This window comes from Misgurnus anguillicaudatus, chromosome 21 (assembly GCF_027580225.2).
Source record: "Misgurnus anguillicaudatus chromosome 21, ASM2758022v2, whole genome shotgun sequence".
NCBI lineage: Eukaryota > Metazoa > Chordata > Actinopteri > Cypriniformes > Cobitidae > Misgurnus > Misgurnus anguillicaudatus.
The window spans coordinates 15,995,394-16,020,000 of NC_073357.2; the positions used below are offsets into that span (position 1 = coordinate 15,995,394).

Below are 24,607 nucleotides of genomic sequence, written 5' to 3' on the forward strand. Positions count from 1 at the left end.
TTTCTGGAAAAAAATTATATGAATAAATAATTAAATAATTAATTAAATAAAGAATTAAATGCTTACAGCACCTGGTATTCCCAGGCGGTCTCCCATCCAAGTACTAACCAGGCCCGACCCTGCTTGGCTTCCGAGATCAGACGAGAGCGGGCGTGCTCAGGGTGGTGTGGCCGTAAGCGAGCGCTGACTCGATTCGAGAGCCACTTCAAGACTAATGTGGCAACGCCATGCCATCGGCGAACGCTTACAGAAAGGATGCATTTCTGGAAAAAAATTATATGAATAAATAATTAAATAATTAATTAAATAAAGAATTAAATGCTTACAGCACCTGGTATTCCCAGGCGGTCTCCCATCCAAGTACTAACCAGGCCCGACCCTGCTTGGCTTCCGAGATCAGACGAGAGCGGGCGTGCTCAGGGTGGTGTGGCCGTAAGCGAGCGCTGACTCGATTCGAGAGCCACTTCAAGACTAATGTGGCAACGCCATGCCATCGGCGAACGCTTACAGAAAGGATGCATTTCTGGAAAAAAATTATATGAATAAATAATTAAATAATTAATTAAATAAAGAATTAAATGCTTACAGCACCTGGTATTCCCAGGCGGTCTCCCATCCAAGTACTAACCAGGCCCGACCCTGCTTGGCTTCCGAGATCAGACGAGAGCGGGCGTGCTCAGGGTGGTGTGGCCGTAAGCGAGCGCTGACTCGATTCGAGAGCCACTTCAAGACTAATGTGGCAACGCCATGCCATCGGCGAACGCTTACAGAAAGGATGCATTTCTGGAAAAAAATTATATGAATAAATAATTAAATAATTAATTAAATAAAGAATTAAATGCTTACAGCACCTGGTATTCCCAGGCGGTCTCCCATCCAAGTACTAACCAGGCCCGACCCTGCTTGGCTTCCGAGATCAGACGAGAGCGGGCGTGCTCAGGGTGGTGTGGCCGTAAGCGAGCGCTGACTCGATTCGAGAGCCACTTCAAGACTAATGTGGCAACGCCATGCCATCGGCGAACGCTTACAGAAAGGATGCATTTCTGGAAAAAAATTATATGAATAAATAATTAAATAATTAATTAAATAAAGAATTAAATGCTTACAGCACCTGGTATTCCCAGGCGGTCTCCCATCCAAGTACTAACCAGGCCCGACCCTGCTTGGCTTCCGAGATCAGACGAGAGCGGGCGTGCTCAGGGTGGTGTGGCCGTAAGCGAGCGCTGACTCGATTCGAGAGCCACTTCAAGACTAATGTGGCAACGCCATGCCATCGGCGAACGCTTACAGAAAGGATGCATTTCTGGAAAAAAATTATATGAATAAATAATTAAATAATTAATTAAATAAAGAATTAAATGCTTACAGCACCTGGTATTCCCAGGCGGTCTCCCATCCAAGTACTAACCAGGCCCGACCCTGCTTGGCTTCCGAGATCAGACGAGAGCGGGCGTGCTCAGGGTGGTGTGGCCGTAAGCGAGCGCTGACTCGATTCGAGAGCCACTTCAAGACTAATGTGGCAACGCCATGCCATCGGCGAACGCTTACAGAAAGGATGCATTTCTGGAAAAAAATTATATGAATAAATAATTAAATAATTAATTAAATGCTTACAGCACCTGGTATTCCCAGGCGGTCTCCCATCCAAGTACTAACCAGGCCCGACCCTGCTTGGCTTCCGAGATCAGACGAGAGCGGGCGTGCTCAGGGTGGTGTGGCCGTAAGCGAGCGCTGACTCGATTCGAGAGCCACTTCAAGACTAATGTGGCAACGCCATGCCATCGGCGAACGCTTACAGAAAGGATGCATTTCTGGAAAAAAATTATATGAATAAATAATTAAATAATTAATTAAATAAAGAATTAAATGCTTACAGCACCTGGTATTCCCAGGCGGTCTCCCATCCAAGTACTAACCAGGCCCGACCCTGCTTGGCTTCCGAGATCAGACGAGAGCGGGCGTGCTCAGGGTGGTGTGGCCGTAAGCGAGCGCTGACTCGATTCGAGAGCCACTTCAAGACTAATGTGGCAACGCCATGCCATCGGCGAACGCTTACAGAAAGGATGCATTTCTGGAAAAAAATTATATGAATAAATAATTAAATAATTAATTAAATAAAGAATTAAATGCTTACAGCACCTGGTATTCCCAGGCGGTCTCCCATCCAAGTACTAACCAGGCCCGACCCTGCTTGGCTTCCGAGATCAGACGAGAGCGGGCGTGCTCAGGGTGGTGTGGCCGTAAGCGAGCGCTGACTCGATTCGAGAGCCACTTCAAGACTAATGTGGCAACGCCATGCCATCGGCGAACGCTTACAGAAAGGATGCATTTCTGGAAAAAAATTATATGAATAAATAATTAAATAATTAATTAAATAAAGAATTAAATGCTTACAGCACCTGGTATTCCCAGGCGGTCTCCCATCCAAGTACTAACCAGGCCCGACCCTGCTTGGCTTCCGAGATCAGACGAGAGCGGGCGTGCTCAGGGTGGTGTGGCCGTAAGCGAGCGCTGACTCGATTCGAGAGCCACTTCAAGACTAATGTGGCAACGCCATGCCATCGGCGAACGCTTACAGAAAGGATGCATTTCTGGAAAAAAATTATATGAATAAATAATTAAATAATTAATTAAATAAAGAATTAAATGCTTACAGCACCTGGTATTCCCAGGCGGTCTCCCATCCAAGTACTAACCAGGCCCGACCCTGCTTGGCTTCCGAGATCAGACGAGAGCGGGCGTGCTCAGGGTGGTGTGGCCGTAAGCGAGCGCTGACTCGATTCGAGAGCCACTTCAAGACTAATGTGGCAACGCCATGCCATCGGCGAACGCTTACAGAAAGGATGCATTTCTGGAAAAAAATTATATGAATAAATAATTAAATAATTAATTAAATAAAGAATTAAATGCTTACAGCACCTGGTATTCCCAGGCGGTCTCCCATCCAAGTACTAACCAGGCCCGACCCTGCTTGGCTTCCGAGATCAGACGAGAGCGGGCGTGCTCAGGGTGGTGTGGCCGTAAGCGAGCGCTGACTCGATTCGAGAGCCACTTCAAGACTAATGTGGCAACGCCATGCCATCGGCGAACGCTTACAGAAAGGATGCATTTCTGGAAAAAAATTATATGAATAAATAATTAAATAATTAATTAAATAAAGAATTAAATGCTTACAGCACCTGGTATTCCCAGGCGGTCTCCCATCCAAGTACTAACCAGGCCCGACCCTGCTTGGCTTCCGAGATCAGACGAGAGCGGGCGTGCTCAGGGTGGTGTGGCCGTAAGCGAGCGCTGACTCGATTCGAGAGCCACTTCAAGACTAATGTGGCAACGCCATGCCATCGGCGAACGCTTACAGAAAGGATGCATTTCTGGAAAAAAATTATATGAATAAATAATTAAATAATTAATTAAATGCTTACAGCACCTGGTATTCCCAGGCGGTCTCCCATCCAAGTACTAACCAGGCCCGACCCTGCTTGGCTTCCGAGATCAGACGAGAGCGGGCGTGCTCAGGGTGGTGTGGCCGTAAGCGAGCGCTGACTCGATTCGAGAGCCACTTCAAGACTAATGTGGCAACGCCATGCCATCGGCGAACGCTTACAGAAAGGATGCATTTCTGGAAAAAAATTATATGAATAAATAATTAAATAATTAATTAAATAAAGAATTTAATGCTTACAGCACCTGGTATTCCCAGGCGGTCTCCCATCCAAGTACTAACCAGGCCCGACCCTGCTTGGCTTCCGAGATCAGACGAGAGCGGGCGTGCTCAGGGTGGTGTGGCCGTAAGCGAGCGCTGACTCGATTCGAGAGCCACTTCAAGACTAATGTGGCAACGCCATGCCATCGGCGAACGCTTACAGAAAGGATGCATTTCTGGAAAAAAATTATATGAATAAATAATTAAATAATTAATTAAATAAAGAATTAAATGCTTACAGCACCTGGTATTCCCAGGCGGTCTCCCATCCAAGTACTAACCAGGCCCGACCCTGCTTGGCTTCCGAGATCAGACGAGAGCGGGCGTGCTCAGGGCGGTGTGGCCGTAAGCGAGCGCTGACTCGATTCGAGAGCCACTTCAAGACTAATGTGGCAACGCCATGCCATCGGCGAACGCTTACAGAAAGGATGCATTTCTGGAAAAAAATTATATGAATAAATAATTAAATAATTAATTAAATAAAGAATTAAATGCTTACAGCACCTGGTATTCCCAGGCGGTCTCCCATCCAAGTACTAACCAGGCCCGACCCTGCTTGGCTTCCGAGATCAGACGAGAGCGGGCGTGCTCAGGGTGGTGTGGCCGTAAGCGAGCGCTGACTCGATTCGAGAGCCACTTCAAGACTAATGTGGCAACGCCATGCCATCGGCGAACGCTTACAGAAAGGATGCATTTCTGGAAAAAAATTATATGAATAAATAATTAAATAATTAATTAAATAAAGAATTAAATGCTTACAGCACCTGGTATTCCCAGGCGGTCTCCAATCCAAGTACTAACCAGGCCCGACCCTGCTTGGCTTCCGAGATCAGACGAGAGCGGGCGTGCTCAGGGTGGTGTGGCCGTAAGCGAGCGCTGACTCGATTCGAGAGCCACTTCAAGACTAATGTGGCAACGCCATGCCATCGGCGAACGCTTACAGAAAGGATGCATTTCTGGAAAAAAATTATATGAATAAATAAATAAATAATTAATTAAATGCTTACAGCACCTGGTATTCCCAGGCGGTCTCCCATCCAAGTACTAACCAGGCCCGACCCTGCTTGGCTTCCGAGATCAGACGAGAGCGGGCGTGCTCAGGGTGGTGTGGCCGTAAGCGAGCGCTGACTCGATTCGAGAGCCACTTCAAGACTAATGTGGCAACGCCATGCCATCAGCGAACGCTTACAGAAAGGATGCATTTCTGGAAAAAAATTATATGAATAAATAATTAAATAATTAATTAAATGCTTACAGCACCTGGTATTCCCAGGCGGTCTCCCATCCAAGTACTAAACAGGCCCGACCCTGCTTGGCTTCCGAGATCAGACGAGAGCGGGCGTGCTCAGGGTGGTGTGGCCGTAAGCGAGCGCTGACTCGATTCGAGAGCCACTTCAAGACTAATGTGGCAACGCCATGCCATCGGCGAACGCTTACAGAAAGGATGCATTTCTGGAAAAAAATTATATGAATAAATAATTAAATAATTAATTAAATAAAGAATTAAATGCTTACAGCACCTGGTATTCCCAGGCGGTCTCCCATCCAAGTACTAACCAGGCCCGACCCTGCTTGGCTTCCGAGATCAGACGAGAGCGGGCGTGCTCAGGGTGGTGTGGCCGTAAGCGAGCGCTGACTCGATTCGAGAGCCACTTCAAGACTAATGTGGCAACGCCATGCCATCGGCGAACGCTTACAGAAAGGATGCATTTCTGGAAAAAAATTATATGAATAAATAATTAAATAATTAATTAAATAAAGAATTAAATGCTTACAGCACCTGGTATTCCCAGGCGGTCTCCCATCCAAGTACTAACCAGGCCCGACCCTGCTTGGCTTCCGAGATCAGACGAGAGCGGGCGTGCTCAGGGTGGTGTGGCCGTAAGCGAGCGCTGACTCGATTCGAGAGCCACTTCAAGACTAATGTGGCAACGCCATGCCATCGGCGAACGCTTACAGAAAGGATGCATTTCTGGAAAAAAATTATATGAATAAATAAATAAATAATTAATTAAATGCTTACAGGACCTGGTATTCCCAGGCGGTCTCCCATCCAAGTACTAACCAGGCCCGACCCTGCTTGGCTTCCGAGATCAGACGAGAGCGGGCGTGCTCAGGGTGGTGTGGCCGTGAGCGAGCGCTGACTCGATTCGAGAGCCACTTCAAGACTAATGTGGCAACGCCATGCCATCGGCGAACGCTTACAGAAAGGATGCATTTCTGGAAAAAAATTATATGAATAAATAATTAAATAATTAATTAAATAAAGAATTAAATGCTTACAGCACCTGGTATTCCCAGGCGGTCTCCCATCCAAGTACTAACCAGGCCCGATCCTGCTTGGCTTCCGAGATCAGACGAGAGCGGGCGTGCTCAGGGTGGTGTGGCCGTAAGCGAGCGCTGACTCGATTCGAGAGCCACTTCAAGACTAATGTGGCAACGCCATGCCATCGGCGAACGCTTACAGAAAGGATGCATTTCTGGAAAAAAATTATATGAATAAATAATTAAATAATTAATTAAATAAAGAATTAAATGCTTACAGCACCTGGTATTCCCAGGCGGTCTCCCATCCAAGTACTAACCAGGCCCGACCCTGCTTGGCTTCCGAGATCAGACGAGAGCGGGCGTGCTCAGGGTGGTGTGGCCGTAAGCGAGCGCTGACTCGATTCGAGAGCCACTTCAAGACTAATGTGGCAACGCCATGCCATCGGCGAACGCTTACAGAAAGAATGCATTTCTGGAAAAAAATTATATGAATAAATAATTAAATAATTAATTAAATAAAGAATCAAACGCTTACAGCACCTGGTATTCCCAGGCGGTCTCCCATCCAAGCACTAACCAGGCCCGACCCTGCTTGGCTTCCGAGATCAGACGAGAGCGGGCGTGCTCAGGGTGGTGTGGCCGTAAGCGAGCGCTGACTCGATTCGAGAGCCACTTCAAGACTAATGTGGCAACGCCATGCCATCGGCGAACGCTTACAGAAAGGATGCATTTCTGGAAAAAAATTATATGAATAAATAAATAAATAATTAATTAAATGCTTACAGCACCTGGTATTCCCAGGCGGTCTCCCATCCAAGTACTAACCAGGCCCGACCCTGCTTGGCTTCCGAGATCAGACGAGAGCGGGCGTGCTCGGGGTGGTGTGGCCGTAAGCGAGCGCTGACTCGATTCGAGAGCCACTTCAAGACTAATGTGGCAACACCATGCCATCGGCGAACGCTTACAGAAAGGATGCATTTCTGGAAAAAAATTATATGAATAAATAATTAAATAATTAATTAAATAAAGAATTAAATGCTTACAGCACCTGGTATTCCCAGGCGGTCTCCCATCCAAGTACTAACCAGGCCCGACCCTGCTTGGCTTCCGAGATCAGACGAGAGCGGGCGTGCTCAGGGTGGTGCGGCCGTAAGCGAGCGCTGACTCGATTCGAGAGCCACTTCAAGACTAATGTGGCAACGCCATGCCATCGGCGAACGCTTACAGAAAGGATGCATTTCTGGAAAAAAAATATATGAATAAATAATTAAATAATTAATTAAATAAAGAATTAAATGCTTACAGCACCTGGTATTCCCAGGCGGTCTCCCATCCAAGTACTAACCAGGCCCGACCCTGCTTGGCTTCCGAGATCAGACGAGAGCGGGCGTGCTCAGGGTGGTGTGGCCGTAAGCGAGCGCTGACTCGATTCGAGAGCCACTTCAAGACTAATGTGGCAACGCCATGCCATCGGCGAACGCTTACAGAAAGGATGCATTTCTGGAAAAAAATTATATGAATAAATAAATAAATAATTAATTAAATGCTTACAGCACCTGGTATTCCCAGGCGGTCTCCCATCCAAGTACTAACCAGGCCCGACCCTGCTTGGCTTCCGAGATCAGACGAGAGCGGGCGTGCTCAGGGTGGTGTGGCCGTAAGCGAGCGCTGACTCGATTCGAGAGCCACTTCAAGACTAATGTGGCAACACCATGCCATCGGCGAACGCTTACAGAAAGGATGCATTTCTGGAAAAAAATTATATGAATAAATAATTAAATAATTAATTAAATAAAGAATTAAATGCTTACAGCACCTGGTATTCCCAGGCGGTCTCCCATCCAAGTACTAACCAGGCCCGACCCTGCTTGGCTTCCGAGATCAGACGAGAGCGGGCGTGCTCAGGGTGGTGCGGCCGTAAGCGAGCGCTGACTCGATTCGAGAGCCACTTCAAGACTAATGTGGCAACGCCATGCCATCGGCGAACGCTTACAGAAAGGATGCATTTCTGGAAAAAAAATATATGAATAAATAATTAAATAATTAATTAAATAAAGAATTAAATGCTTACAGCACCTGGTATTCCCAGGCGGTCTCCCATCCAAGTACTAACCAGGCCCGACCCTGCTTGGCTTCCGAGATCAGACGAGAGCGGGCGTGCTCAGGGTGGTGTGGCCGTAAGCGAGCGCTGACTCGATTCGAGAGCCACTTCAAGACTAATGTGGCAACGCCATGCCATCGGCGAACGCTTACAGAAAGGATGCATTTCTGGAAAAAAATTATATGAATAAATAAATAAATAATTAATTAAATGCTTACAGCACCTGGTATTCCCAGGCGGTCTCCCATCCAAGTACTAACCAGGCCCGACCCTGCTTGGCTTCCGAGATCAGACCAGAGCGGGCGTGCTCAGGGTGGTGTGGCCGTAAGCGAGCGCTGACTCGATTCGAGAGCCACTTCAAGACTAATGTGGCAACGCCATGCCATCGGCGAACGCTTACAGAAAGGATGCATTTCTGGAAAAAAATTATATGAATAAATAATTAAATAATTAATTAAATAAAGAATTTAATGCTTACAGCACCTGGTATTCCCAGGCGGTCTCCCATCCAAGTACTAACCAGGCCCGACCCTGCTTGGCTTCCGAGATCAGACGAGAGCGGGCGTGCTCAGGGTGGTGTGGCCGTAAGCGAGCGCTGACTCGATTCGAGAGCCACTTCAAGACTAATGTGGCAACGCCATGCCATCGGCGAACGCTTACAGAAAGGATGCATTTCTGGAAAAAAATTATATGAATAAATAATTAAATAATTAATTAAATAAAGAATTAAATGCTTACAGCACCTGGTATTCCCAGGCGGTCTCCCATCCAAGTACTAACCAGGCCCGACCCTGCTTGGCTTCCGAGATCAGACGAGAGCGGGCGTGCTCAGGGCGGTGTGGCCGTAAGCGAGCGCTGACTCGATTCGAGAGCCACTTCAAGACTAATGTGGCAACGCCATGCCATCGGCGAACGCTTACAGAAAGGATGCATTTCTGGAAAAAAATCATATGAATAAATAATTAAATAATTAATTAAATAAAGAATTAAATGCTTACAGCACCTGGTATTCCCAGGCGGTCTCCCATCCAAGTACTAACCAGGCCCGACCCTGCTTGGCTTCCGAGATCAGACGAGAGCGGGCGTGCTCAGGGTGGTGTGGCCGTAAGCGAGCGCTGACTCGATTCGAGAGCCACTTCAAGACTAATGTGGCAACGCCATGCCATCGGCGAACGCTTACAGAAAGGATGCATTTCTGGACAAAAATTATATGAATAAATAATTAAATAATTAATTAAAAAAGAATTAAATGCTTACAGCACCTGGTATTCCCAGGCGGTCTCCCATCCAAGTACTAACCAGGCCCGACCCTGCTTGGCTTCCGAGATCAGACGAGAGCGGGCGTGCTCAGGGTGGTGTGGCCGTAAGCGAGCGCTGACTCGATTCGAGAGCCACTTCAAGACTAATGTGGCAACGCCATGCCATCGGCGAACGCTTACAGAAAGGATGCATTTCTGGAAAAAATTATATGAATAAATAATTAAATAATTAATTAAATAAAGAATTGAATGCTTACAGCACCTGGTATTCCCAGGCGGTCTCCCATCCAAGTACTAACCAGGCCCGACCCTGCTTGGCTTCCGAGATCAGACGAGAGCGGGCGTGCTCAGGGTGGTGTGGCCGTAAGCGAGCGCTGACTCGATTCGAGAGCCACTTCAAGACTAATGTGGCAACGCCATGCCATCGGCGAACGCTTACAGAAAGGATGCATTTCTGGGAAAAAAATTATATGAATAAATAATTAAATAATTAATTAAATGCTTACAGCACCTGGTATTCCCAGGCGGTCTCCCATCCAAGTACTAACCAGGCCCGACCCTGCTTGGCTTCCGAGATCAGACGAGAGCGGGCGTGCTCAGGGTGGTGTGGCCGTAAGCGAGCGCTGACTCGATTCGAGAGCCACTTCAAGACTAATGTGGCAACGCCATGCCATCGGCGAACGCTTACAGAAAGGATGCATTTCTGGAAAAAAATTATATGAATAAATAATTAAATAATTAATTAAATAAAGAATTAAATGCTTACAGCACCTGGTATTCCCAGGCGGTCTCCCATCCAAGTACTAACCAGGCCCGACCCTGCTTGGCTTCCGAGATCAGACGAGAGCGGGCGTGCTCAGGGTGGTGTGGCCGTAAGCGAGCGCTGACTCGATTCGAGAGCCACTTCAAGACTAATGTGGCAACGCCATGCCATCGCCGAACGCTTACAGAAAGAATGCATTTCTGGAAAAAAATTATATGAATAAATAATTAAATAATTAATTAAATAAAGAATTAAATGCTTACAGCACCTGGTATTCCCAGGCGGTCTCCCATCCAAGTACTAACCAGGCCCGACCCTGCTTGGATTCCGAGATCAGACGAGAGCGGGCGTGCTCAGGGTGGTGTGGCCGTAAGCGAGCGCTGACTCGATTCGAGAGCCACTTCAAGACTAATGTGGCAACGCCATGCCATCGGCGAACGCTTACAGAAAGGATGCATTTCTGGAAAAAAATTATATGAATAAATAATTAAATAATTTATTAAATGCTTACAGCACCTGGTATTCCCAGGCGGTCTCCCATCCAAGTACTAAACAGGCCCGACCCTGCTTGGCTTCCGAGATCAGACGAGAGCGGGCGTGCTCAGGGTGGTGTGGCCGTAAGCGAGCGCTGACTCGATTCGAGAGCCACTTCAAGACTAATGTGGCAACGCCATGCCATCGGCGAACGCTTACAGAAAGGATGCATTTCTGGAAAAAAATTATATGAATAAATAATTAAATAATTAATTAAATAAAGAATTAAATGCTTACAGCACCTGGTATTCCCAGGCGGTCTCCCATCCAAGTACTAACCAGGCCCGACTCTGCTTGGCTTCCGAGATCAGACGAGAGCGGGCGTGCTTTTTTTATTTTTTTTTTTATTTATTATAACAATCATATTCACACAATTACATAATTTCTATATATTCTTAGACATTACATTTAACACAGTGAGAGTGCTTTAACAACAAATAGACTTCTTTAAAAGACTTTTGGCAGGCACAATCTTAAATCCCACCAAAAATAAAATAAAAACATCATTATAAAATATTTCAAAACATTTGAAAGTTCAACATCTTTTTTTCACACTAAAAATGTCTCTTTCACATATTCAAAATATTATACAGATCAACCATAATCGTCAGGCATTTTCCAATTAAAATCTTCAAATATTGTACCCACATCCTTAGTAAAAACATTATAAAACTCCTCCAACCTGTTTTGCTCCTTAAAATAACAGTGCAAATGCTTTAAGTACATCTCAACTTTTCTTTTAAACACTATTTCAACATCTATAACAGTATTTTCTTTTTTTGCAACAATTCTTCTTTCCCATATAGCACTTTTAATCAGCATGACAAACAGGTTAATCGCTTTTCTGTTTTCACATGATTTGTTTTCTCCCAGCATTATCACCTTGTTCCAATCCATTTCTTTATTATCTTGTTCACCTCTCAACCTTTCAAGCAAACCTATACATTTTTCATTAAAGTTTTCCAATTGCTTACAACATAAAAACACATGTAAAAAACCCTCATCTTCTTCTTTACATACTTTACAAGTTGCATTTTGCTCTCTCCCGATTTTGTTCAAGAAAACATCAGTAAAAATCGCCTTGTGCCTAATTAAATATTCTAAGGTCCCCAATTTTGACTCAATAAAATTCCCCTTCATATTACTCCATATATGTTCTTCTTTCAAGTCTTTGTATTTCTGTAACCAGTATTTATTCACCACAGGTTTCTTAAAAATACAATCTCTAAAAAAACAATACAACATTTTCACAGTGCATTCCTTAAAAGCTCTTATTTTGTCTCCCAACATTAAATACACATCTTTCTCTTGTTTCCCTTGTTCTTTATTATCAATTTTCCTGATCCAATCATCAGGTATTGCACTTTTTATTATCTTAAACTTATTTACAATTTCTTGTCTACTATATTCTTCTTTTGCTTCCTCCATAGTATCCACAATGTACTGCACAGGTAAAAATCCCTCCTTAAACTCATATAAAACATCTCTCACTTTTGTAATTCCCACATCCCACCACTTTTTAAAAAACACTTCTTTCCCTTGGTTTACAATGTTCTTGTTTAAAAACAATGGTTGGTTTAAAATACACTCTCTTCCACTAGGCATGTACTGTACACAAGTTAAAACTTTCCCCCATGCACTCATAATTTCCTTGTAAAAATCCGGCACCTTTTCCGTCATCCAAGCTTTAGTTTTCATCCATAAAATGTCTTCTCCCAGATTAAAATTACCACATTTGTTTAAAAAATATTGCATTGTTTTTTTCCATACCATTACATTCCCATCATCCAGATACTTTTTAACCATTTTAACCCTTAAACTATTTTTTCTTTGTGCTACATCTATTAGGCCCATCCCACCTTTCTCTACAGCTCCAATCAATGTGTCATATGCTATTCTTGGGGGTTTCCCTTCCCATATAAAGTCTAAAAAACATCTCTTTAATCTTTTTTCAATCCACAGAGGCATAGATGACACATATAAGACATACCATAACTTAGACATCATTAAAACATTCGAAATTAAAACCTTCCCTTTAAGACATAATGTCCTCAATTTCCAAAAATGTAACCTTCTTTCAATATCTCCTAAAATAGTTGCCCACATTGTTTCATTAGCTCTCCTTTCATCATCCCCCATTAAAACTCCTAAAATCTTGATTTCATTCACTTCTTTAAAAGCAAAATCACTCGTTAAAGCTTGCACATTCCCACATCTCATATACACAGTTTTATCCTCGTTAATTTTTCCTCCTGATGCTTTACAAAATTGTTGTACAATTTTCATTGCACATTTAACTCCCTCCCTGTCTTTCAAAATAAGCGTAGTGTCATCCGCATACTGAAATATTGCTTCTCCTTCCACATTCCCTTCTATGTGAATACCTTTTATTCCCTTTTCTTTCCTCATAGCCAACCCCAAGGGTTCCGCGACTAAAGAATATAATAGTGCTGACATGGGACACCCTTGTCTTATGGATCTTGTTAGTGTAAAACATTCCGTTAAAAACCCATTACATTTAATTCTAGTTACCGGTCCATTATATAAAATTTTCACCCACTTTATAAAATTTTCTCCAAATCCAAAACGGTTTAAAATCCCAAATAAAAATTCATGTTCCACCCTGTCGAAAGCCTTTTCAAAATCTAAACTTATAACATATCCCTCCATTTTTCTCTCCTTCATGTATCCAATTGTATCTTTAATGCTTAGGGTCGTATCAGCTATGTCTTTCCCTTTGACCCCATATGCTTGATTTGTCTTTATTATTCTCGGCATCACTTCTTTCAGTCTGTTTGCTAAAATTTTTGATAAAATTTTCAAATCGGTATTTAACATCGTAAGCGGCCTATAATTCTTTAGTTCAGTTTTCTCTCCTTTTTTCTTATATATTGTTTTCATCAAACCCATTCCCATTCTTAGATTCATCTGCCCCTTATTAAAGATCTCATCATACACTTCCTTTAAAATACTGGTTAACATATCCCTAAAAACCATATAAAACTCACTCCCCAACCCATCAATTCCAGGACTTTTGTTTTTGTTTAATTCATTTATCGCTCTTTCAATTTCCTCTTCACTTATCTCTTTGTCACAATCCTTCATATCTTCCTTGTCTATTTTAGTTGTTATCTTCTCTAACATTTCTTCTTTTTCATCCTGCACTCCCTCAGTTGTAAACAATTTTTCATAATACCTTTTCATTTCTATTAAAATTCCTTCATTACTCTTTACTTCTTCTCCATTCTCCTTTTTCACTACTTTTATAATTTCAGACTTCCCTTTTCTTCTTTCTAGGTCAAAGAAAAATTTTGTACATTTTTCACCTTCAACAAGAAACTGAGCTTTACTCCTTAATCTTGCACCTTCATATTTCTTTTCTTCCATTTCTTTAAGTTTATTTTCCAATTCTTTTATCTTTAACATGTCCTTATTACCCTGATTTATCTCTTTTTCTAAATTTTCTCTTATTTCCTGTCCATTGTATTTCTTACATTTCTCAATTAATCTGCACAATGTTATTGTATGAATTTTAACTAAATATTTCACATTTTCCCACCACAATCTTTTATCTTCCATATACATTGCATTTCCTTTTTCTTTTTCAATTAGCGTCTTTATATCTAAAACATACCCTTTGCTTTTTAAAACCTCAGCATTTAAAACCCACACGCCTGGACCTCTCTTTAACGTACTCCAGTCAATCTGCATATATAACGGCTTGTGATCACATAAGCTTGTTTCATCGTATCTCACGTTATCAATAAAAACTTCTAAATTCCTGTTACACAAAATAAAATCGATTCTTGTTTGACACATGAAATTCCCCACCCTTTGTCTTCTTGAGTATTGCCTTCTTTCATTCCTTTCTCTCCAAACATCCACCAAGTTATTGTTTTCCATTATTGATTTTAACTCTCTCCTTCCCATATCATTTCTAAAAACCATTCCATCTGCCATATCTAATTTACTTAACACAGTATTAAAATCCCCCATTAACAAGACATTCTGTTGGTTTTTTAAAAGTGACCTTAAATCATTAAAATAATCTCTCTTTTCTTTTTCCTCCGTAGGTGCATGTACATTTATCACAACCAGTTTTTTGCCTTCATATTCCATTTCTACTGCTAAACATTTCCCAATATCATCTTTATAGATATCCTTGCATACAGTTTTCACATTTTCTCTTATTAAAAAAGCCACTCCTCTGCCAAACCTCGTATCATCATTATTGTATAAAATCTCACCGTTCCATCTTTTCCTTATTTCACATATGTGCTTTTCTTTCCAATTTGTTTCTTGCAATACAATCACGTCTTCATTCTTGAACATTTCTTTCACTTTTTCAAATTTGTTAAAGTCCGAAAGTCCTCTGGCATTAAAAGTAACCAAACTTAAAACCATAAAAAATAAATAAATAAAAACACTCATTGAGTCAATTTCTTTAGCTCATACCATCCAAGTCTTTCAGCAGTACATATTTATCTTTTATTAAGTCTTTGTTAGTTGTTTTTTTCCTTATTCCTTCCAAACATGGCTTTACCTTAATTTTTCGTCTTCTTCTCTCCACTTTCGGTTTTCCTTCAGACATTGCGTTGACATCCTTGTTAAAATCCTCATCTTGATCTAATTCATCTTGTTCCATCTCATCTTCCATGGTGACAGAAGTGTCAAGTGGTGTACATGTTCCTTCCTCCTGTTTAAGTTGTTCAGTTTGTTCCGTCTGTTCTTTAGAATCCTCGTTTTGTACTTTACCTTGTCTTTTAGCTAATTCGTTCATTTCTTCCTCTGCCATTTCATCTGTAGTGCTCTGTGTTTTATCCTCTATGTCCTGTTGTACTTTCTCTTGTTGTTCCATTTGTTCGGCATTGTCAACTTCAATTACAGGTCTGCCGTCTTCCGCCTCTCTCGTGTCGTTCTGTTGTTTTTCTACCACGTTGTCTTGTTCATGCACCTTCCCGCCCACATGAGTCTCATCGTTGCCAAACCAGCATTCACACAAGTTTAAAAAATTGTCACAGTCCGGGCACTTAACCGCCTTGCACTCTCTTGCAAAATGTCCTCTCTCCTCGCATTTGTAGCACTTAAACATAGGGCAGTCTTTCATGATGTGATCTGGGCACATGCACAGCCGACAGAGTTTTACCTGATGGCTGTGCATCACCCTGAAGAACTGCAGGCCTTCAGCCGTTTCAAACTTTGTGCTATACGGAAGAGATGCAACATCTTTAGGGAAGCGAGATTTAATGAACCGTGTGCCATCTTCAATGGTCGTGCCTGGATACAAACGTCTTTTTAATTTAGACAAAGGGGTAACTCCCCACCCTTCAAGTTTATTTATAATATCGTGATCGTCTATGTAGGCGGGCAGGTGCATAAACGAGACGACATAGTCTCTGTTTTGGAGTCTCTTCACTTCGCATTCCACTTCTTTTATCCTTATTCCATATTCCAGCAATTCAACATCATCCACATTTTCTAGAGTCAGCTCATATTCGTTGTTATGTTTGGGTCTTACCGCCAGGATTTTCCCTTTTCCAATTTTCTCCGATACTGCCGTAATAATGTCCTCCGCTCTTGCATTCACATTTGTAGTATCCACTGTTATCGTAGCTTCTATTAAGTATTCCTTTCGTGAATTGTACCTTCTTTGTTCTTTGTCTCTTTCATTGCCATCTCGTTGTTGTTCATCCGTTCCATTTTCATTTGCCATTCATGTCTCTCCTGCCATTTCCGAGGTTGATTCCATGTGTCTGTCCATTTTCACCAAACAAAACAAAAAGCGTATGTGCCAAACTTAAACTCCCCCCGAACAGCGTATGCTGCCAGGAGGGATTTAAACAAACAAAATGAAAGAAAACTATTCAAAATAAACACTGATTTAAACAAACAAAATCAAAAGAAATCTGAAAGTTTGGTGAGCCTTCCTCACCTACTGCAGCCAAACACTTCCTGGAACGTACCAACTAGCGCTAGTGCTCAGGGTGGTGTGGCCGTAAGCGAGCGTTGACGTAATTCGAGAGCCACTTCAATGTGGCAACGCCATGCCATCGGCGAACGCTTACAGAAAGGATGCATTTCTGGAAAAAAATTATATGAATAAATAATAAATAATTAATTAAATAAAGAATGAAATGCTTACAGCACCTGGTATTCCCAGGCGGTCTCCCATCCAAGTACTAAACAGGCCCGACCCTGCTTGGCTTCCGAGATCAGACGAGAGCGGGCGTGCTCAGGGTGGTGTGGCCGTAAGCGAGCGCTGACTCGATTCGAGAGCCACTTCAAGACTAATGTGGCAACGCCATGCCATCGGCGAACGCTTACAGAAAGGATGCATTTCTGGAAAAAAATTATATGAATAAATAATTAAATAATTAATTAAATAAAGAATTAAATGCTTACAGCACCTGGTATTCCCAGGCGGTCTCCCATCCAAGTACTAACCAGGCCCGACTCTGCTTGGCTTCCGAGATCAGACGAGAGCGGGCGTGCTCAGGGTGGTGTGGCCGTAAGCGACCGCTGACTCGATTCGAGAGCCACTTCAAGACTAATGTGGCAACGCCATGCCATCGGCGAACGCTTACAGAAAGGATGCATTTCTGGAAAAAAATTATATGAATAAATAATTAAATAATTAATTAAATGCTTACAGCACCTGGTATTCCCAGGCGGTCTCCCATCCAAGTACTAACCAGGCCCGACCCTGCTTGGCTTCCGAGATCAGACGAGAGCGGGCGTGCTCAGGGTGGTGTGGCCGTAAGCGAGCGCTGACTCGATTCGAGAGCCACTTCAAGACTAATGTGGCAACACCATGCCATCGGCGAACGCTTACAGAAAGGATGCATTTCTGGAAAAAAATTATATGAATAAATAATTAATTAATTAAAGAATTAAATGCTTACAGCACCTGGTATTCCCAGGCGGTCTCCCATCCAAGTACTAACCAGGCCCGACCCTGCTTGGCTTCCGAGATCAGACGAGAGCGGGCGTGCTCAGGGTGGTGTGGCCGTAAGCGAGCGCTGACTCGATTCGAGAGCCACTTCAAGACTAATGTGGCAACGCCATGCCATCGGCGAACGCTTACAGAAAGGATGCATTTCTGGAAAAAAATTATATGAATAAATAATTAAATAATTAATTAAATAAAGAATTAAATGCTTACAGCACCTGGTATTCCCAGGCGGTCTCCCATCCAAGTACTAACCAGGCCCGACCCTGCTTGGCTTCCGAGATCAGACGAGAGCGGGCGTGCTCAGGGTGGTGTGGCCGTAAGCGAGCGCTGACTCGATTCGAGAGCCTCTTCAAGACTAATGTGGCAACGCCATGCCATCGGCGAACGCTTACAGAAAGGATGCATTTCTGGAAAAAATTATATGAATAAATAATTAAATAATTAATTAAATAAAGAATTAAATGCTTACAGCACCTGGTATTGCCAGGCGGTCTCCCATCCAAGTACTAACCAGGCCCGACCCTGCTTGGCTTCCGAGATCAGACGAGAGCGGGCGTGCTCAGGGTGGTGTGGCCGTAAGCGAGCGCTGACTCGATTCGAGAGCCACTTCAAGACTAATGTGGCAACGCCATGCCATCGGCGAACGCTTACAGAAAGGATGCATTTCTGGAAAAAAATTATATGAATAAATAATTTATTAAATGCTTACAGCACCTGGTATTCCCAGGCGGTCTCCCATCCAAGTACTAAACAGGCCCGACCCTGCTTGGCTTCCGAGATCAGACGAGAGCGGGCGTGCTCAGGGTGGTGTGGCCGTAAGCGAGCGCTGACTCGATTCGAGAGCCACTTCAAGACTAATGTGGCAACGCCATGCCATCGGCGAACGCTTACAGAAAGGATGCATTTCTGGAAAAAAATTATATGAATAAATAATTAAATAATTAATTAAATAAAGAATTAAATGCTTACAGCACCTGGTATTCCCAGGCGGTCTCCCATCCAAGTACTAACCAGGCCCGACTCTGCTTGGCTTCCGAGATCAGACGAGAGCGGGCGTGCTCAGGGTGGTGTGGCCGTAAGCGAGCGCTGACTCGATTCGAGAGCCACTTCAAGACTAATGTGGCAACGCCATGCCATCGGCGAACGCTTACAGAAAGGATGCATTTCTGGAAAAAAATTATATGAATAAATAATTAAATAATTAATTAAATAAAGAATTAAATGCTTACAGCACCTGGTATTCCCAGGCGGTCTCCCATCCAAGTACTAACCAGGCCCGACTCTGCTTGGCTTCCGAGATCAGACGAGAGCGGGCGTGCTCAGGGTGGTGTGGCCGTAAGCGAGCGCTGACTCGATTCGAGAGCCACTTCAAGACTAATGTGGCAACGCCATGCCATCGGCGAACACTTACAGAAAGGATGCATTTCTGGAAAAAAATTATATGAATAAATAATTAAATAATTAATTAAATAAAGAATTAAATGCTTACAGCACCTGGTATTCCCAGGCGGTCTCCCATCCAAGTACTAACCAGGCCCGACCCTGCTTGGCTTCCGAGATCAGACGAGAGCGGGCGTGCTCAGGGTGGTGTGGCCGTAAGCGAGCGCTGACTCGATTCGAGAGCCACTTCAAGACTAATGTGGCAACGCCATGCCATCGGCGAACGCTTACAGAAAGGATGCATTTCTGGAAAAAAATTATATGAATAAATAATTAAATAATTAATTAAATAAAGAATTAAATGCTTACAGCACCTGGTATTCCCAGGCGGTCTCCCATCCAAGTACTAACCAGGCCCGACCCTGCTTGGCTTCCGAGATCAGACGAGAGCGGGCGTGCTCAGGGTGGTGTGGCCGTAAGCGAGCGCTGATTCGATTCGAGAGCCTCTTCAAGACTAATGTGGCAACGCCATGCCATCGGCGAACGCTTACAGAAAGGATGCATTTCTGGAAAAAATTATATGAATAAATAATTAAATAATTAATTAAATAAAGAATTAAATGCTTACAGCACCTGGTATTCCCAGGCGGTCTCCCATCCAAGTACTAACCAGGCCCGACCCTGCTTGGCTTCCGAGATCAGACGAGAGCGGGCGTGCTCAGGGTGGTGTGGCCGTAAGCGAGCGCTGACTCGATTCGAGAGCCACTTCAAGACTAATGTGGCAACGCCATGCCATCGGTGAACGCTTACAGAAAGGATGCATTTCTGGAAAAAAATTATATGAATAAATAATTAAATAATTTATTAAATGCTTACAGCACCTGGTATTCCCAGGCGGTCTCCCATCCAAGTACTAAACAGGCCCGACCCTGCTTGGCTTCCGAGATCAGACGAGAGCGGGCGTGCTCAGGGTGGTGTGGCCGTAAGCGAGCGCTGACTCGATTCGAGAGCCACTTCAAGACTAATGTGGCAACGCCATGCCATCGGCGAACGCTTACAGAAAGGATGCATTTCTGGAAAAAAATTATATGAATAAATAATTAAATAATTAATTAAATAAAGAATTAAATGCTTACAGCACCTGGTATTCCCAAGCAAGTTCCCCTCCAAGTACCTAAGCGATCGGCAGCCGTCCAATGGTTGAGCAGAGCTGAGCAGAGCTGAGCAGCGATCAGCCAATGGTTGAGCAATGCTGAGCAGAGCTCGGCGCTCAACGGACCAATCATTGAGCGAGGATCGGAAAACGTCATCTAATTTATTCAGGACTGGTAAATATTCACATTTGGATTCGTTGTCATTGAGGACCGATGGACTGTGTTTGTTTACTCGCAGGTACGTTTGTTATAATTATGTGCTAAGTTATAAATGAAACGCGATATATTTTTTAATAATTTGCCTGATATTTAAGGTTTTACATGATAATATCTCATTAGCGCCGTACTGAGACCACCGATTGACTAGGCTAGCACCACTTGTTTACATCAAAATAGCTAGGTTTGATCTCTGAAATGCGTTTTAAATGCGACCAGACTATTCATTTTACATGTTGAGACCTTGACAAATGTACTACTAATGTGTGGACTCGAAATGTAGAGCTTAAATATGCTTATATTAAATAATATATACTATATATTAACCGAATGCATTGGAAATGAATTAACGAGCTATCAATCGCCGATGAAATGACCTGAAATTCCCTGGAAATACTTCAAAAACGTCATCAGACACTCTAGCTCACGTCTTAAGACCATAGAGATGTTGTTACAATAGTGTGGAGTTAAAATTTGATGTGTAAATATGCTTTAGAAGTGTAAAGATGTTAATGATCAATGTGATCATATGGAACAGACTGATTGTTGATAAACACCACACAATGAATGTTCTGCTTTGTTTTTATAGATTCTCAAGGGAAGATCTACAACAACGGCCAGGGAGGGCACCGTGCAGTACGTCACCATAGTGCTGAATGAGTGGGGTCAGTTTGTTGACCACAGTGATGCTGTCCGGGTCCGAGAGGTGTTACGTACGCATGGCCAGAGGTCTGGTCGCCCGCTTTTGCCGGGCCAACGCTCCTGCTCCAAAGGGTGTGTATGTGGATAACAACTGTGGTCGGTGAGTTCAATAGCAGTTGAAACCTATGATGAAATGGATAATTAAACATCTAACACACCAACACAAAATTTCATAATATCATTTTCAGTAACAATGGATTCAGAGCAGCTCAGAAGAGCAAGTTTGGCTGCATGACGTACGCTCAGGCGGCACAGGGGACCAAGGACAGTCGCCTCCTCTACCTCCTCCTCCAAGATGCTGAAGAACTGAGCACCAGCCAAACAGCTCACCTCAGCCAGGTCACGGCTTCTTTGAAGGGACAGTATAAGAGGATTGCAGAGTTCGAGACGTCCCCATCCTCGGCGGTCTTGCCATTTCGCTGCCCAACTTAAATACCAAGTCCATCTCATCTTTCACTGCCAGGGAGGAGAAAAATACTACGGGGCGACGGTACTGCCGAAGGGGATGCCTCACCCGAAAGTGCTGTCGGATGCACCGTTCCCGGAAGCTCCTGTGCTGCCAACATCCCTCACAACACCAGACCGGCCTCAGGTCCAGTACCAGCATGTTCATCACGAGGCTGGATGGGCGTGGTGAGAAGCGGAGGTAAGTTGTCATAAGCACTTTGTTTCACCTGTTGGCTGTGGAAAGCAAATCGCACACATCATAACAATATTGTGGGGGGGGGGTATATCACCCATCCATCCGTAGGCCCAAATGGTGGAAACCAACGGCAAACATTTATGCCTAAGATGGGAGGTGTCTATCAACATTGAATGAAGTTTGCTTAAACTTTAACATTGTAGTGAGTGAGTGAGACCATTAACCACTTGCATTGAGTGAAAACAAATAAGATCAGTTTCAGATTCTTTGTGCATGTGGCATTTCATATACAGTTTGCTTTGAGAGAATGAGAATACAAATGTATGACATCCTAAAAGTGTGATCTCTGAAAACCAAATGGTCTCGGTGGGAAGTCAACTGTGAATCGTAGAGAGTTGTTTTCTCGAGCCTTCATGGTGATCTCATGCTGTGCTCTTTGGGGAGGAGCTATCTTTATTTAGGAAATTACAATACTCCTTACAATACTCATTACATGTTTATTTTATATTTCCAGATTATTTTTGAAGAGCCATAGCCTGTGCCTGCTGTGAACCGGCCCGTTCAGCCCATGGCATCATCCTCCTCCACTCGGCCAAGGCCTGCTGCGTCCACCCACCTCCAGCCAAAGCCTGCTGCGCCCACCTATGATCAACCCCTATGTCGACAGCACCCATACTGCTGGTTCTCCCCGCACAGCCACAGGCTCCCTCCATCCTGTTTTATGGGCCATCGTGCAGCCCGGAGCTTTGTACCTCCAGCACCAACAGTCAAGGGATTCATGCCTAACAAGTCTTTGCAGTCATGTGGGGCTTGCCACGTGCCTAATTGTGTTGGACATTGGAAGAGGTACACACCTTTCAAGGAAAAAGTGTCTGTAAGCACTCAGAAGATATTTTCCTACTGTCCATCCACTAGGAAATCCACCACCTCTGGGTTTGACAATGTGCTGTACGAGTTGGAAAAGAGGAGAACTGTGTAAATAACTTACCTGTGTGATGCCACTTCTCCTGTGCCATCTGTAGGAGAGAGAAAGAGGCTTGTTTGTTGTTTTAAAGTGCTTCAGCAAGTACAATCTATTGATTTATATAGTTCAAAAGTAAACAAAATGCACTTTACAGTTTTACTTAAGAATATTCTTGTGTTTGTTTTTTATTATTATTTATGTTGCTGTTTTAGTGCACTTTATAGTATCTTTATTTATACAAACATGTTCTGGCCTATGTTCAATGTCAAGGCCAATCTAACCTCATTAATTTTAACCTTAATCAGTTTACATACCCTTTAATGGTTGTTCATGTTCAGATAATCTGTGTTTTTGTCATGCGTGTTGTTTGTCTTTGTCAGCTTCATGACTTTGTGATGTTTGTATGTCTTTGTCTGTTTCATGTTTAACAAAAGTTTGCCAAAGAAAACACACAAAAAATTTAAGAGACAGGAATGGCTTGAGCCTTTATTTGTTGATTGGTGACCTGAGTCTTTGGATAATCCTGTTCTTTATTGGGCTTTTGCCTGTACAAACCAATTGTTTATTTTTATCTTAAGTACAAGTTTGTGTTTTTAACTGTTAAGTGTTTTTGGTTATTATTAATGTTATTTATGTGTGCGTGTCCTTGTGATTTTTGTATGTCAGCTCCATGTTTAATTAATGTTTGCAAATGGTAGTAAATGTTTGTCTCTCGTCTTGTCTCGTGTTCTCGCTCGTAGATCTGTACCTTGTTGTGGTGAGAGAGCTTTAAACTAAACAGATCTTGTTTACTTGTGTTTTCATGCATTGCTTTTTAAATGAAACACATTCTGGGTGAAAAATAAAAGTTGTAAAGGTATTTAAAGTGTGTTGGAGTCTCTGTCCTGTATGCTTGGGTTTCAGAAGGGGTGGGATAGTGTAAAATAAAACACATCAAAGCAAGTAGAAGTCTTCCAGACAAAGAGAGTGCCCTGATACATTACAACCTTTCTTAATTCAGTCAAAAAAAATAAAACTTTTTCACTTGACTGTATGAATCTCATCAGTTACATCAACTCAAACTATGAAAATAATAAACAACACATTCAACAGATTAGTGGATTTTAATCAACTAGGCCTGTAAATGTACAATTTCTGTAAATAACACTTAAGTACGTTAACCAGCGTTGGCGCCATCCGCTTTGATCACTTTCGATCGATCCCAGGGTTGAGCAATATGTACTTGCAGGGGTCATGAGCCATTCCCAGGCGGTCTCCCATCCAAGTACTAACCAGGCCCGACCCTGCTTGGCTTCCGAGATCAGACGAGAGGGGGCGTGCTCAGGGTGGTGTGGCCGTAAGCGAGCGCTGACTCGATTCGAGAGCCACTTCAAGACTAATGTGGCAACGCCATGCCATCGGCGAACGCTTACAGAAAGGATGCATTTCTGGAAAAAAATTATATGAATAAATAATTAAATAATTAATTAAATAAAGAATTAAATGCTTACAGCACCTGGTATTCCCAGGCGGTCTCCCATCCAAGTACTAACCAGGCCCGACCCTGCTTGGCTTCCGAGATCAGACGAGAGCGGGCGTGCTCAGGGTGGTGTGGCCGTAAGCGAGCGCTGACTCGATTCGAGAGCCACTTCAAGACAAATGTGGCAACGCCATGCCATCGGCGAACGCTTACAGAAAGGATGCATTTCTGGAAAAAAATTATATGAATAAATAATTAATTAAATGCTTACAGCACCTGGTATTCCCAGGCGGTCTCCCATCCAAGTACTAAACAGACCCGACCCTGCTTGGCTTCCGAGATCAGACGAGAGCGGGCGTGCTCAGGGTGGTGTGGCCGTAAGCGAGCGCTGACTCGATTCGAGAGCCACTTCAAGACTAATGTGGCAACGCCATGCCATCGGCGAACGCTTACAGAAAGGATGCATTTCTGGAAAAAAATTATATGAATAAATAATTAAATAATTAATT

The 24,607-nt window shown here is 43.4% G+C and overlaps 1 long non-coding RNA gene, 54 other non-coding genes and 3 pseudogenes across 55 annotated transcripts; 1 reads left to right on the plus strand and 57 right to left on the minus strand.

Moving 5' to 3' along the window:
- Positions 1 to 59: 59 nt before the first annotated feature.
- On the minus strand, positions 60 to 178 carry LOC141355765 (5S ribosomal RNA). The gene has a single exon (XR_012362203.1). It is a non-coding gene; the product is annotated as a 5S ribosomal RNA (ribosomal RNA).
- Positions 179 to 319: 141 nt separating this feature from the next.
- Positions 320 to 438, minus strand: LOC141355766 (5S ribosomal RNA). The gene has a single exon (XR_012362204.1). It is a non-coding gene; the product is annotated as a 5S ribosomal RNA (ribosomal RNA).
- Positions 439 to 579: 141 nt separating this feature from the next.
- LOC141355767 (5S ribosomal RNA) lies at positions 580 to 698 on the minus strand. The gene has a single exon (XR_012362205.1). It is a non-coding gene; the product is annotated as a 5S ribosomal RNA (ribosomal RNA).
- Positions 699 to 839: 141 nt separating this feature from the next.
- LOC141355768 (5S ribosomal RNA) lies at positions 840 to 958 on the minus strand. Its single transcript, XR_012362206.1, has one exon. It is a non-coding gene; the product is annotated as a 5S ribosomal RNA (ribosomal RNA).
- Positions 959 to 1,099: 141 nt separating this feature from the next.
- On the minus strand, positions 1,100 to 1,218 carry LOC141355769 (5S ribosomal RNA). Its single transcript, XR_012362207.1, has one exon. It is a non-coding gene; the product is annotated as a 5S ribosomal RNA (ribosomal RNA).
- A 141-nt stretch (positions 1,219 to 1,359) lies between these two features.
- On the minus strand, positions 1,360 to 1,478 carry LOC141355770 (5S ribosomal RNA). The gene has a single exon (XR_012362208.1). It is a non-coding gene; the product is annotated as a 5S ribosomal RNA (ribosomal RNA).
- Positions 1,479 to 1,607: 129 nt separating this feature from the next.
- On the minus strand, positions 1,608 to 1,726 carry LOC141355771 (5S ribosomal RNA). Its single transcript, XR_012362209.1, has one exon. It is a non-coding gene; the product is annotated as a 5S ribosomal RNA (ribosomal RNA).
- A 141-nt stretch (positions 1,727 to 1,867) lies between these two features.
- LOC141355772 (5S ribosomal RNA) lies at positions 1,868 to 1,986 on the minus strand. Its single transcript, XR_012362210.1, has one exon. It is a non-coding gene; the product is annotated as a 5S ribosomal RNA (ribosomal RNA).
- A 141-nt stretch (positions 1,987 to 2,127) lies between these two features.
- On the minus strand, positions 2,128 to 2,246 carry LOC141355773 (5S ribosomal RNA). Its single transcript, XR_012362211.1, has one exon. It is a non-coding gene; the product is annotated as a 5S ribosomal RNA (ribosomal RNA).
- A 141-nt stretch (positions 2,247 to 2,387) lies between these two features.
- LOC141355774 (5S ribosomal RNA) lies at positions 2,388 to 2,506 on the minus strand. Its single transcript, XR_012362212.1, has one exon. It is a non-coding gene; the product is annotated as a 5S ribosomal RNA (ribosomal RNA).
- Positions 2,507 to 2,647: 141 nt separating this feature from the next.
- LOC141355775 (5S ribosomal RNA) lies at positions 2,648 to 2,766 on the minus strand. The gene has a single exon (XR_012362213.1). It is a non-coding gene; the product is annotated as a 5S ribosomal RNA (ribosomal RNA).
- A 141-nt stretch (positions 2,767 to 2,907) lies between these two features.
- On the minus strand, positions 2,908 to 3,026 carry LOC141355776 (5S ribosomal RNA). Its single transcript, XR_012362214.1, has one exon. It is a non-coding gene; the product is annotated as a 5S ribosomal RNA (ribosomal RNA).
- Positions 3,027 to 3,167: 141 nt separating this feature from the next.
- LOC141355777 (5S ribosomal RNA) lies at positions 3,168 to 3,286 on the minus strand. Its single transcript, XR_012362215.1, has one exon. It is a non-coding gene; the product is annotated as a 5S ribosomal RNA (ribosomal RNA).
- Positions 3,287 to 3,415: 129 nt separating this feature from the next.
- On the minus strand, positions 3,416 to 3,534 carry LOC141355778 (5S ribosomal RNA). Its single transcript, XR_012362216.1, has one exon. It is a non-coding gene; the product is annotated as a 5S ribosomal RNA (ribosomal RNA).
- A 141-nt stretch (positions 3,535 to 3,675) lies between these two features.
- LOC141355779 (5S ribosomal RNA) lies at positions 3,676 to 3,794 on the minus strand. The gene has a single exon (XR_012362217.1). It is a non-coding gene; the product is annotated as a 5S ribosomal RNA (ribosomal RNA).
- Positions 3,795 to 3,935: 141 nt separating this feature from the next.
- LOC141356951 (5S ribosomal RNA) lies at positions 3,936 to 4,054 on the minus strand. The gene has a single exon (XR_012363423.1). It is a non-coding gene; the product is annotated as a 5S ribosomal RNA (ribosomal RNA).
- A 141-nt stretch (positions 4,055 to 4,195) lies between these two features.
- On the minus strand, positions 4,196 to 4,314 carry LOC141355780 (5S ribosomal RNA). The gene has a single exon (XR_012362218.1). It is a non-coding gene; the product is annotated as a 5S ribosomal RNA (ribosomal RNA).
- A 141-nt stretch (positions 4,315 to 4,455) lies between these two features.
- Positions 4,456 to 4,574, minus strand: LOC141353688 (5S ribosomal RNA; annotated as a pseudogene).
- A 129-nt stretch (positions 4,575 to 4,703) lies between these two features.
- Positions 4,704 to 4,822, minus strand: LOC141355781 (5S ribosomal RNA). Its single transcript, XR_012362219.1, has one exon. It is a non-coding gene; the product is annotated as a 5S ribosomal RNA (ribosomal RNA).
- Positions 4,823 to 4,951: 129 nt separating this feature from the next.
- LOC141357623 (5S ribosomal RNA) lies at positions 4,952 to 5,070 on the minus strand. Its single transcript, XR_012364110.1, has one exon. It is a non-coding gene; the product is annotated as a 5S ribosomal RNA (ribosomal RNA).
- A 141-nt stretch (positions 5,071 to 5,211) lies between these two features.
- Positions 5,212 to 5,330, minus strand: LOC141355782 (5S ribosomal RNA). Its single transcript, XR_012362220.1, has one exon. It is a non-coding gene; the product is annotated as a 5S ribosomal RNA (ribosomal RNA).
- A 141-nt stretch (positions 5,331 to 5,471) lies between these two features.
- Positions 5,472 to 5,590, minus strand: LOC141355784 (5S ribosomal RNA). The gene has a single exon (XR_012362222.1). It is a non-coding gene; the product is annotated as a 5S ribosomal RNA (ribosomal RNA).
- A 129-nt stretch (positions 5,591 to 5,719) lies between these two features.
- Positions 5,720 to 5,838, minus strand: LOC141354011 (5S ribosomal RNA; annotated as a pseudogene).
- A 141-nt stretch (positions 5,839 to 5,979) lies between these two features.
- LOC141358372 (5S ribosomal RNA) lies at positions 5,980 to 6,098 on the minus strand. The gene has a single exon (XR_012364867.1). It is a non-coding gene; the product is annotated as a 5S ribosomal RNA (ribosomal RNA).
- A 141-nt stretch (positions 6,099 to 6,239) lies between these two features.
- LOC141355785 (5S ribosomal RNA) lies at positions 6,240 to 6,358 on the minus strand. The gene has a single exon (XR_012362223.1). It is a non-coding gene; the product is annotated as a 5S ribosomal RNA (ribosomal RNA).
- Positions 6,359 to 6,499: 141 nt separating this feature from the next.
- Positions 6,500 to 6,618, minus strand: LOC141353481 (5S ribosomal RNA). Its single transcript, XR_012360577.1, has one exon. It is a non-coding gene; the product is annotated as a 5S ribosomal RNA (ribosomal RNA).
- A 129-nt stretch (positions 6,619 to 6,747) lies between these two features.
- Positions 6,748 to 6,866, minus strand: LOC141358024 (5S ribosomal RNA). Its single transcript, XR_012364513.1, has one exon. It is a non-coding gene; the product is annotated as a 5S ribosomal RNA (ribosomal RNA).
- A 141-nt stretch (positions 6,867 to 7,007) lies between these two features.
- LOC141357860 (5S ribosomal RNA) lies at positions 7,008 to 7,126 on the minus strand. Its single transcript, XR_012364349.1, has one exon. It is a non-coding gene; the product is annotated as a 5S ribosomal RNA (ribosomal RNA).
- A 141-nt stretch (positions 7,127 to 7,267) lies between these two features.
- Positions 7,268 to 7,386, minus strand: LOC141355786 (5S ribosomal RNA). The gene has a single exon (XR_012362224.1). It is a non-coding gene; the product is annotated as a 5S ribosomal RNA (ribosomal RNA).
- Positions 7,387 to 7,515: 129 nt separating this feature from the next.
- On the minus strand, positions 7,516 to 7,634 carry LOC141355787 (5S ribosomal RNA). Its single transcript, XR_012362225.1, has one exon. It is a non-coding gene; the product is annotated as a 5S ribosomal RNA (ribosomal RNA).
- A 141-nt stretch (positions 7,635 to 7,775) lies between these two features.
- Positions 7,776 to 7,894, minus strand: LOC141357861 (5S ribosomal RNA). Its single transcript, XR_012364350.1, has one exon. It is a non-coding gene; the product is annotated as a 5S ribosomal RNA (ribosomal RNA).
- Positions 7,895 to 8,035: 141 nt separating this feature from the next.
- On the minus strand, positions 8,036 to 8,154 carry LOC141355788 (5S ribosomal RNA). Its single transcript, XR_012362226.1, has one exon. It is a non-coding gene; the product is annotated as a 5S ribosomal RNA (ribosomal RNA).
- A 129-nt stretch (positions 8,155 to 8,283) lies between these two features.
- LOC141358609 (5S ribosomal RNA) lies at positions 8,284 to 8,402 on the minus strand. Its single transcript, XR_012365106.1, has one exon. It is a non-coding gene; the product is annotated as a 5S ribosomal RNA (ribosomal RNA).
- Positions 8,403 to 8,543: 141 nt separating this feature from the next.
- On the minus strand, positions 8,544 to 8,662 carry LOC141355789 (5S ribosomal RNA). Its single transcript, XR_012362227.1, has one exon. It is a non-coding gene; the product is annotated as a 5S ribosomal RNA (ribosomal RNA).
- Positions 8,663 to 8,803: 141 nt separating this feature from the next.
- Positions 8,804 to 8,922, minus strand: LOC141356952 (5S ribosomal RNA). The gene has a single exon (XR_012363424.1). It is a non-coding gene; the product is annotated as a 5S ribosomal RNA (ribosomal RNA).
- Positions 8,923 to 9,063: 141 nt separating this feature from the next.
- Positions 9,064 to 9,182, minus strand: LOC141355790 (5S ribosomal RNA). Its single transcript, XR_012362228.1, has one exon. It is a non-coding gene; the product is annotated as a 5S ribosomal RNA (ribosomal RNA).
- A 140-nt stretch (positions 9,183 to 9,322) lies between these two features.
- LOC141355791 (5S ribosomal RNA) lies at positions 9,323 to 9,441 on the minus strand. The gene has a single exon (XR_012362229.1). It is a non-coding gene; the product is annotated as a 5S ribosomal RNA (ribosomal RNA).
- A 140-nt stretch (positions 9,442 to 9,581) lies between these two features.
- On the minus strand, positions 9,582 to 9,700 carry LOC141355792 (5S ribosomal RNA). Its single transcript, XR_012362230.1, has one exon. It is a non-coding gene; the product is annotated as a 5S ribosomal RNA (ribosomal RNA).
- Positions 9,701 to 9,830: 130 nt separating this feature from the next.
- Positions 9,831 to 9,949, minus strand: LOC141355793 (5S ribosomal RNA). Its single transcript, XR_012362231.1, has one exon. It is a non-coding gene; the product is annotated as a 5S ribosomal RNA (ribosomal RNA).
- A 141-nt stretch (positions 9,950 to 10,090) lies between these two features.
- On the minus strand, positions 10,091 to 10,209 carry LOC141355794 (5S ribosomal RNA). The gene has a single exon (XR_012362232.1). It is a non-coding gene; the product is annotated as a 5S ribosomal RNA (ribosomal RNA).
- Positions 10,210 to 10,350: 141 nt separating this feature from the next.
- LOC141353423 (5S ribosomal RNA) lies at positions 10,351 to 10,469 on the minus strand. Its single transcript, XR_012360519.1, has one exon. It is a non-coding gene; the product is annotated as a 5S ribosomal RNA (ribosomal RNA).
- A 129-nt stretch (positions 10,470 to 10,598) lies between these two features.
- On the minus strand, positions 10,599 to 10,717 carry LOC141357624 (5S ribosomal RNA). The gene has a single exon (XR_012364111.1). It is a non-coding gene; the product is annotated as a 5S ribosomal RNA (ribosomal RNA).
- A 6,046-nt stretch (positions 10,718 to 16,763) lies between these two features.
- LOC141357625 (5S ribosomal RNA) lies at positions 16,764 to 16,882 on the minus strand. The gene has a single exon (XR_012364112.1). It is a non-coding gene; the product is annotated as a 5S ribosomal RNA (ribosomal RNA).
- Positions 16,883 to 17,023: 141 nt separating this feature from the next.
- On the minus strand, positions 17,024 to 17,142 carry LOC141358215 (5S ribosomal RNA). The gene has a single exon (XR_012364704.1). It is a non-coding gene; the product is annotated as a 5S ribosomal RNA (ribosomal RNA).
- Positions 17,143 to 17,271: 129 nt separating this feature from the next.
- On the minus strand, positions 17,272 to 17,390 carry LOC141355795 (5S ribosomal RNA). The gene has a single exon (XR_012362233.1). It is a non-coding gene; the product is annotated as a 5S ribosomal RNA (ribosomal RNA).
- Positions 17,391 to 17,523: 133 nt separating this feature from the next.
- On the minus strand, positions 17,524 to 17,642 carry LOC141355796 (5S ribosomal RNA). Its single transcript, XR_012362234.1, has one exon. It is a non-coding gene; the product is annotated as a 5S ribosomal RNA (ribosomal RNA).
- Positions 17,643 to 17,783: 141 nt separating this feature from the next.
- LOC141355797 (5S ribosomal RNA) lies at positions 17,784 to 17,902 on the minus strand. Its single transcript, XR_012362235.1, has one exon. It is a non-coding gene; the product is annotated as a 5S ribosomal RNA (ribosomal RNA).
- Positions 17,903 to 18,042: 140 nt separating this feature from the next.
- On the minus strand, positions 18,043 to 18,161 carry LOC141353711 (5S ribosomal RNA; annotated as a pseudogene).
- Positions 18,162 to 18,282: 121 nt separating this feature from the next.
- LOC141357627 (5S ribosomal RNA) lies at positions 18,283 to 18,401 on the minus strand. Its single transcript, XR_012364114.1, has one exon. It is a non-coding gene; the product is annotated as a 5S ribosomal RNA (ribosomal RNA).
- Positions 18,402 to 18,542: 141 nt separating this feature from the next.
- LOC141358216 (5S ribosomal RNA) lies at positions 18,543 to 18,661 on the minus strand. Its single transcript, XR_012364705.1, has one exon. It is a non-coding gene; the product is annotated as a 5S ribosomal RNA (ribosomal RNA).
- A 141-nt stretch (positions 18,662 to 18,802) lies between these two features.
- LOC141358218 (5S ribosomal RNA) lies at positions 18,803 to 18,921 on the minus strand. The gene has a single exon (XR_012364707.1). It is a non-coding gene; the product is annotated as a 5S ribosomal RNA (ribosomal RNA).
- Positions 18,922 to 19,062: 141 nt separating this feature from the next.
- On the minus strand, positions 19,063 to 19,181 carry LOC141355798 (5S ribosomal RNA). Its single transcript, XR_012362236.1, has one exon. It is a non-coding gene; the product is annotated as a 5S ribosomal RNA (ribosomal RNA).
- A 141-nt stretch (positions 19,182 to 19,322) lies between these two features.
- On the minus strand, positions 19,323 to 19,441 carry LOC141355799 (5S ribosomal RNA). Its single transcript, XR_012362237.1, has one exon. It is a non-coding gene; the product is annotated as a 5S ribosomal RNA (ribosomal RNA).
- Positions 19,442 to 19,581: 140 nt separating this feature from the next.
- Positions 19,582 to 19,700, minus strand: LOC141355800 (5S ribosomal RNA). The gene has a single exon (XR_012362238.1). It is a non-coding gene; the product is annotated as a 5S ribosomal RNA (ribosomal RNA).
- A 129-nt stretch (positions 19,701 to 19,829) lies between these two features.
- On the minus strand, positions 19,830 to 19,948 carry LOC141357628 (5S ribosomal RNA). The gene has a single exon (XR_012364115.1). It is a non-coding gene; the product is annotated as a 5S ribosomal RNA (ribosomal RNA).
- Positions 19,949 to 20,065: 117 nt separating this feature from the next.
- LOC141353143 (uncharacterized) lies at positions 20,066 to 23,498 on the plus strand. Its single transcript, XR_012360153.1, has 4 exons — positions 20,066 to 20,352; positions 20,920 to 21,132; positions 21,221 to 21,678; positions 22,190 to 23,498. It is a non-coding gene; the product is annotated as an uncharacterized lncRNA (long non-coding RNA).
- A 624-nt stretch (positions 23,499 to 24,122) lies between these two features.
- On the minus strand, positions 24,123 to 24,241 carry LOC141355801 (5S ribosomal RNA). Its single transcript, XR_012362239.1, has one exon. It is a non-coding gene; the product is annotated as a 5S ribosomal RNA (ribosomal RNA).
- Positions 24,242 to 24,362: 121 nt separating this feature from the next.
- On the minus strand, positions 24,363 to 24,481 carry LOC141353567 (5S ribosomal RNA). The gene has a single exon (XR_012360663.1). It is a non-coding gene; the product is annotated as a 5S ribosomal RNA (ribosomal RNA).
- Between the last annotated feature and the right edge of the window lie 126 nt (positions 24,482 to 24,607).